At 57.3% G+C, this 8,099-nt stretch overlaps 1 pseudogene across 1 annotated transcript; it reads right to left on the bottom strand.

Moving 5' to 3' along the window:
- Positions 1–261: 261 nt before the first annotated feature.
- On the bottom strand, positions 262–6,864 carry LOC101393081 (cytochrome P450 2D14-like; annotated as a pseudogene). The gene is made up of 9 exons (XR_015556295.1): positions 6,676–6,864; positions 5,800–5,971; positions 4,730–4,882; positions 4,479–4,639; positions 3,950–4,126; positions 3,630–3,771; positions 3,214–3,401; positions 2,611–2,806; positions 262–2,510 (listed from the first exon to the last, which is right to left on the bottom strand). The product of XR_015556295.1 is annotated as a cytochrome P450 2D14-like (transcript).
- Positions 6,865–8,099: the final 1,235 nt, after the last annotated feature.

Here is an 8,099-nt window from a genome sequence, read left to right as displayed (position 1 = left end):
GAGCCGGCCCCGGGGACACATTTTGAGAAATGCATCATCAGGCAATTTCGTCGTTGTGTGAACAAAATAGAGTGTACGTACACAAATGTAGGTGGAATAGCCTACCACACACCTAGGCTGTACGGTACTAACCTTATGTGGCCCTGTCATACATGCAGTCATCACCCCTACACGTTGTTATGCAGCACATGACAGTATCTGATAAGGGATTCATATCTAGAATATAGAGAGAACTCCTAAAACCCAAAAGCAACAACAGTAAAACACACAACTCGATTTTAAAATGGGCAAAGAACTTGAAAGACATTTCAAAAAAGAGATATACAAATGGACAAGAAGCACATGAAAAGATGCTCCACATCACTCATCAGTAGGGAAATGCAAATCAAAACCACAATGAGATCCCACCTCACAACCATAGGATGGCTACTATCATCAAAACAGAAACTAGCAAGTGTTGGCGAGTGTGTGGAGAGTCGGAACCCTTGTGCACTGCTGGTGGGAATGTAAAATGGCACAGCTGTTGTGGAAAACAGTCCTGTGGTTATATATCCACAAATTGAAAGCAGAGTCTCAAAGAAATATTTTCCCCCATGTTCACAGCAGCAGTGTTCACAACAGCTGAGAGGTAGAAGCAACCCAAGTGTCCATCGACGGAGGAAGGGATAAGCAAAATGTGGTCTATACATACAGTGGAGTATTATTCAGCCTAAAAAAGGAGGGAAATCTGGGCCAGTCCCATAGCCGAGTGGTTCAAGTTCTGCTCGCTCCGCTTCGGCGGCCCGGGGTTCACGGGTTCAGATCCCAGGTGCAGACATACTCCACTCACCAGCCATGCTGTGGAGGCATCCCAGATACAAAATAGAGGAAGACTGGCACAAACATTTGCTCAGGACAAGTCTTCTTCAAGCAAAAAAGAGGAAGATTGGCAAGGGTTCTCAGCTCAGGGCGAATCGTCCTCACTGGGAAAAAAAAAAAGGAAATGCTGACACATGTCACAACATAGATGAACCTTGAGGACATCATGGTAAGTGAAATAGGTCAGTCACAAAAGGACAAATACTGTATGATTCCCCTCATGTGAGGTCCCTAGAGTAGTCACATTCACAGACATAGAGAGTAGAACGGTGGTTGCCAGGGGCTCCTGGGAGGGGGCAGGGGGAGTTATTGTCTAAGGGGACAGGGTTTCAGTTTTGCCAGATGAAAGAGTTCTGGAGATGGGTGATGTGATGGCTGCACAAGATGAGAACTTAATAGCATTGAACTGTACACTCAAAATATTAAGATTGGAAATTTTATGCCCTGTATATTTTGGCACACACACACATACAAAATGTAGATAAACAAATAAGACAATTGTGTTGTAGGAGCCAAAAACCAGGGGGGTGGCCTGTGCAGTAAAAATTTTACTCAGTAGGTTTGCGGTTTTCAATCCCTGCACATTCCAAACAAAATGCCTGGCTCTTGACGACCTCCACAGAAACACTGCCTACGCTATGGGATGTCCTGCCTGACCAAAATGTCTCCGTACCTGGGGCCTGGGGTCACACCACACAGTTTCTGCCAACAATGTGATTGATGGGGGGGCCTGGGGACACACTGTTTGACCTTGAGAGGCACTGGAGACTGAGTAACTCAGGACAGTCATGTGGCTCTCTGAGTCTAATTGACCCCCAACCAAATCCCTGGACACCTAGAGTCGAGTGAGCTTCCCTGGTGAGCAATACTCTCTGCTGTGTCACACATCATTGCTGGGAGAACTGAGCACTGTCTGCATGAATCCTCTAGAGACACAACTGGAAGCTTGGGCCTGCTCTTTCTGAACTCCACCTATGTGCCTTTGACCACTGCTGATTCTATCCGGATCATTTCTCTGGAAAGATCATAACCGTGAGTGTAACAGTTTTTCTGACCCCTGTGAGGCCTTGTAGTGAATCCCTGAAGCTGAGGGTGCTCACCCAGCCAGGGATTGGGCTGATTCCTATCAGAAGCCCATTCACACTCCTCCCGCTTCCTGACACCCAGGAGTCAAGACTTCTACATGGACTTAGTTACCAACCAGGGAAGCCAGTGCTGGGTCTCCATGGATGACTAGGGGGTAAGCTGTCACCTTCTGAGCCTCAGTATACCCATCTTCAAATGGGGTCAGATGACAGGTAAGGCTGGATCAGGCAGGGGTAGGAGCTGGCCCTGGGAGGGCTGCTGAGGCTGCCCCTCTGTCAGGGGCTGATCAGGGGCCTGGTGGGACTCAAGCCAGTTTGGAGCCATCACACTAATTTATTGGACATCAGGGCCCCTTCAAGGAGCAGGTTGGGGGCTTGGTGTCCCCCTCTAGCGGGGCACCGCACAGAGCAGGAAGGCGGACGGGGTCACCAGGATGCCAAAGACACCGTGGTCGCTGGGGCGGGGCTGCCCAGCGGGCACCGAGAAGCTGAAGCGCTGCAGGAGGCAGGTGAAGAAGAGGAAGAGCTCCATGCGGGCCAAGGGCTCCCCGAGGCACAAGCGGCGGCCTGTGGGTGGGTATGGGGGGGTCAGTGAGCCTGGGGGCCTGGGCTCTATGTCTCAAATCTCCCTCAGGAGGGGACAGCGAGCCAGGCTCCCCACAGGCACCTGCTGAGAAGGGCATGAAGGCCTCCTGCTTGACGAAGCGGCCCTGGGCGTCCAGGAAGTGCTCGGGGTGGAAGCGGAAGGGCTTCTTCCAGACGGTCTCGTCCTTCAGCACCGATGACAGGTTGGTGATGAGCATCGTCCCCTGGCAGGAGATGCCTGGCCTGGGTAGGGTCTGGGCTGGAGGACCCCCCGACCCCTGCCACCAAGCACAAATGGGCCACACTCTGTGCCTGGCACACGCCTGGACTCTTTCAAGTCAGTCTCAGCCCAAGAGCTTCCCCCAACTCTCCCCGTCCCCATGGCAAGGCCAAGTGATGTGTCTCCCATAGTCACCCTCTTTGCCACCTGTCCCGGCATGCATGGCTGCTCCAACTGTGGCAAATTTTGGTTTGTCCTCCCCTACCCAGACTGCAGGCTCTGAATGGACCTGGCCCGCCCTGCCTCTGCTTCCTCCCCACACCCACCCAGGCTGGAGAGTTGGTGCCTGTGGAAATGAGGATCAGGTGGCCTGGGTTCCAGTCCTGGTCACACTTGGCAATGGCCACGCTGGGGCTCCAGGGGGCAGGTGGAGCTGAGCTGGGGTGAAGAGGGCCGCAGGCCTACCTTGGGGATGAGGAAGCCCGGCACTTCAATGTCACAGGATGTCATGTGGGGCAAGCCCAGTGGGATGATGTCCCCAAAGCGCTGCACCTCATGGACCACAGCCATGGTGAAGGGCATGTGGGCCTGGTCCCCCATCTCTGGTCGCTGCACTTGCCCTATCACCTCATCGATCTCCTGTTGGACACGGCCTGCACAGACAAGCGTCCCCACAGTGGTCAGAACCCAGGGGGCTGGACCCCGACCTCCTCCTGACTCCTGTGCAGGGGCTGTGCCCACAGGGAGGGGGAGGTCACTCTGACCCCGGAGCCAGGGCCCAGCCTCTGCTCAGAGCTCCTGGTGGCCCAACCAAGCTCAGGGCCCCCAGCCTGTCCCTCTCCTCCCTGGCCCAGCCCACCAGGCCCCCAGGCTGGGCTCACGCTGCACTTCCGGGTGCAGGATCATGAGCAGGAGGGCCCAGGCCAGCGTGGTCGAGGTGGTCACCATCCCAGCAGTGAACAGATCAGCCACCACCAGGCGCAGGTTCTCGTCATTGAAGCTGCTCTCGGGGTTCCCCTTGGCCTGGGCCAGGCGGAGAGGGTGGGCTCAGGGGCAGAGGGAGGAGCCCCCAAACTATCTCCCACTCTGTACCCATCAGCCCAGGTGCTGGATCACTGGGTGATACACAGGCTCCACCTTTCCCAGGCTCACCTCATAGGCCCCCAACCCACAACCACTGTCCTCATCCCTGGCAGCTCACCTTCTCCACCTCATCCAGGAAGGCATCAGTCAGGTCTCGGGGAGGCTGGGCCGGGTTCTGGGTCATCCTGTGCTCAGCAATCAGCTCATCAATCAGCGTCATGAAGGCCCTCTGCTTAGGAAAGACCTTGGCGACCAGCCGCGGGATGTGCAGGAGTACGGGGATGGCGTTCAGCACCTGTGTTGGCCACAGATGTGGGGCCCTGGGTCTTCCCTGTGCTCAGGTGTTCACCTCCACCAGTCAGGTCCCAGCCCCTCCCTGGGTGTCCCCACCAGCAACCTGGTTCCTCCCCATGTTCCGACTATGACCTTCTTTCCTGGCCTGGTCCCCAAATGTATAAACCAGAAATCTACGTCTCATGGATTCTGGAGGCTTCCAGTGAAGGAGGTACAGGTTCCTTAGCCCTCTCCTGGGGCCCGCTGACCCAAACACCTCTATCCAAATCCTCCTCCGCGGAGGCCCATTGCAGGTGGAGGTCTCCTCCATGGAACTTGCCGACATGGCTCCTGGGGGCCCTCTACCCTAGTACCTCGGGCACGAAGCCAGAATTTTCCTTCAGTCCTTCTTCCGCGAGGTCCAATAGCTTGATGAAACGCAGGTCGTTGTACTCGAAGCGGTGCCCGAAGGTCAGGGAGGCGATCACGTTGCCCACCGCTTTATTCAGGAGGGCGTTGGGGCTAAAGGGGCGTCCTGGGAGGGGACGGTGCAGGTCAGGGGGTCGCCTCCATCTCCTCTTCCCAGCCTCCATCCCTGTCTCCTGTCCCTCAGCCCAGCACTCACCGGCCTGGTCTGCGAAGGCGGCGCAGAGGCACGAGGCCTCCTCGGTCACCCACTGCTCCAGTGACTTCTTGCCCAGGCCGAAGTTGCGCAGGGTGGACACGCAGAAGCGCCGCTACTCCCGCCAGGCGCGCCCATAGCGGGCAAAGATCCCCCCTGGGGGCGGGGCGGATGTGGGCGTGGCTCGGGTGAGCCCTGGCCCCGCCTCTGCACGCACACCAAGCAGATGGGCTCGCCTGCCCTTCGGTCTACGCCTGGGACATGCCCGGGACCTTTACCTGCTCACATAGTATTGCACTCCGCTTCCCCCACAGTATGCTTCTCCTCCGCATCACCACTAAATTCTGCCTGTTTTACACCTCCTTCCGGCTGAGGTCGGGTCCCACCCTCTGCCCTCCAACCTTGCTCCTCAGCTCTCGCCACTAGGGGAAGGTCTTTGCCCCGCTGTCCTCTAAGCGGCTCTTGACCTCTTCGGTTCAAGGAAGGTCCCGGCCCGCCGCCTGATCCGCCCACATGGACTCCACCCTCCTTATTCCCGCCACCCAGACATCCCCATCCTGCTCCCAGTGGCCCGGCCCCGCCCACTCCCGCAAGGCCCCGCCCTCCGCCGCGCCCACACCCCTCTCCCAGCGATGGGCACATGCTTCTTCCTCCACCTGCCGCCCCTACAGCAGTTTTTTTCTTGTTGTTGTGAGGAAGATCAGCCCTGAGCTAACATCCATATTAGCTAACATCCATGCTAATCCTTCTCCTTTTTTTTCCCCAAAGCCCCAGTAGATAGTTGTATGTCATAGTTGCACGTCCTTCTAGTTGCTGTATGTGGGACGCGGCCTCAGCATGGCCGGAGAAGCGGTGCCTCGGTGCGCACCCAGGATCAGAACCCAGGCCGCCAGCAGCAGAGCCCGCGCACTTAACCGCTAAACCACGGGGCCAGCCCTGCTGCCCCCCTACAAATTCACTGACTCTTCCCTGCAGCGCAGGTCCACCACTCAGCCTGCGCTAGGCCCTTCCGGGTCTCAGGTCACTGTGGGCCCAGTCCCCGTGGGGCCGCGGTCCTCCCCCCCTCTGCTTGCCTTCCGCGTGGGGCCCAAAGCCCAGGTGCTCGAAGATGGGCACAGGTGGGCAGTCGGAGGTGTCGTCGCTGCGGTCCACCAGCGCCTGGCGCATGGCCGCCAGCCCGTTGAGCACGACTGTGGGCGTCCAGGCCAGCTGCAGGCTGAACACATTCCCGAAACATCGCCGCAGCTGCACGCCAAGGGTCAAGGGTGTTCGACAAGCCTGGCCCACCCCCAGGCTGCAAGTCCCAGTCTCCTGGGACAACCCTTTAGGGGACCCTTGGGCAGCCAGCAGAGGGGGAGTTCAAGGACCTTATCTGGCCTTGTGACGCTGGTGGTCACATCCTCTATGGTTGAGGACCTCAGGTTGAATCAGAGCATCCAAATGTGACTTTGCAGAGGTCACCAACATTGCCAGTAGGCCAAGTTAGCATCCCATTTTACAGGTGACGAAACTGAGGTTCACGGAGGTGAGCACCGAGGCCCAAGGTCTCACAGCAGCAAAAGATTTGACCCTGGTCACCGTCCCTTCTCAACCTCGATTTCCTGATTTCAATGGGGCTCATGACCAGACTCCTCTCCCCCAATCTCAAGATATTTCCTCCTATTGTCCTCACAAGGGACTCAGGCTTCACACAACTGAAGCTCTGTCCAACTGCATCCCAAACCCTCTGCCAAGTCCCACCCCCTCCAGGCCTTTGCCCTCTCTGACCTTCGATAGGAAAATTCATACTGTCCTCCAGGCCCTGCACAGATGCCCTCCCCCAGGAGGCCTCTCAAACCTGCCTCCTCCTTTCCCCCCAGCTCCCTGTCCAGCCTGTGGCTTCACCACCACCCACTGTCTGCTGCCATGTGGGTCCCGAGGACCTCTGTGCCCACCCCCACCTTCCTCACCCGAGTAAAGCTGCAAAGTGTGTCCTGGAAGTCCACCTGCAGCAGGTTGCCCAGCCCAGGCAGGGGCGTGGGGCCTGGTGGGTAGCGTGGGGCCCAGCGCTGGCGCCGGTGCATCAGGTCCACCAGGAGCAGGAAGATGGCCACGGCCACAGCCAGGGGCCCCAGTGTCTCCCCGGTCAGCAGCCCCATGGCTGGGTCAGTGGGCACTGGGCTCCTCTGGACACACTGGCACCCCCTCACCACACCAGGCACCTAGGACCAGGCCAGGCAGGGCACTCTCACCAACCCAGAGGGTTCGACCAGCCTGGCCCCTCTTTATAAAGGGAGCTGAGACTGGCCTTTGCCCTCTGCCCTGAGCCTGTTGGCATGACTGAGCTGCCAGAGGGTGCAGGGAGGGGCCAGGGAAGGTCAGGGCAGGGGTGGCACAGAATCCTGTCTCACGGCCCTCTCTAGGTACTTACCGAGGGTCAGGGGTAGAGAAAAGTGATGTCCCCACGCCCAGCCTGACTCCACAGGATTGTACAGGCTCTGAGGAAGAACCAGGGGTCTTTCGACTTGATCCTGCCCCCACCTGTCACATTAGCCTCACAATCCCTAATGTCACAGCCTCGTCCCCAGAACACATTGTCACCTTCCCATGTCTCACCTGCCTCCTCCTGAGTGACCTTCACCTCCCAGTTGTGTTACTGGCACTTCAGGGAGGTCACAACAACCAGAGAGACCACAGGAAGGGGGCGGGGGATGAGGTTCTTCGTGTTCTTCAGTTCCCATTAGTACACTCAATACACACAGACACAAGGGGTCGATCCAGTGTCGTAGTGGTTAAGTTTGCGCACTCCGCTTTGGCGGCCCGGGGTTCACAGGTTTGGATCCTGGGCACAGACCTACACACCGCTTCTCAAGCCATGCTGTGGCAGCATCCCACATGTAAAGTAGAGGAAGATGAGCACTAATCTTCCTCACAAAAAAAAAAAACACACACGGACCCAGATCACACACTGAAAGACCAATCACACATTCAGACACTACCCACATGCTCACAGACTGACACACAAGCATATGCAGAAAGACATTAACACACTCACAAAACCACATACACACACACATTAATACATGCACCGCTTACACACACACGCAGACCCAACACCAGGGCACCTGTTCTCAGTGGTTGTCTGGAGCTGACCATCGCCCGCCGCCCCCCTTTCCCTCTCCTACCCCACATGACTGGAGGCTGCGGACAGCAATGCTGAGGACCCTCACCTGGCGGGCTCCTGGCTCAGCATCCTTGGTTTCCACCTGGTTGTGGCCATTGCAGGTATGCATCTGGGGATGGGGAGGTAGCAGGGTTGTTCTTAGAGCTCCCTAGTCACCCAACAGCCAGTTCAGAGGCCAGGAGTTGGTTACAAACTGGTCCTTGACCTCTT

The sequence above is a fragment of the Ceratotherium simum genome, chromosome 25 (genome assembly GCF_057802395.1).
Source record: "Ceratotherium simum simum isolate JZ-2026a chromosome 25, ASM5780239v1, whole genome shotgun sequence".
In the NCBI taxonomy this organism is placed as follows: domain Eukaryota; kingdom Metazoa; phylum Chordata; class Mammalia; order Perissodactyla; family Rhinocerotidae; genus Ceratotherium; species Ceratotherium simum.
The sequence above is the reverse complement of the archived record's forward strand: the minus strand, read 5'-3'. Positions and strand labels throughout refer to the sequence as shown.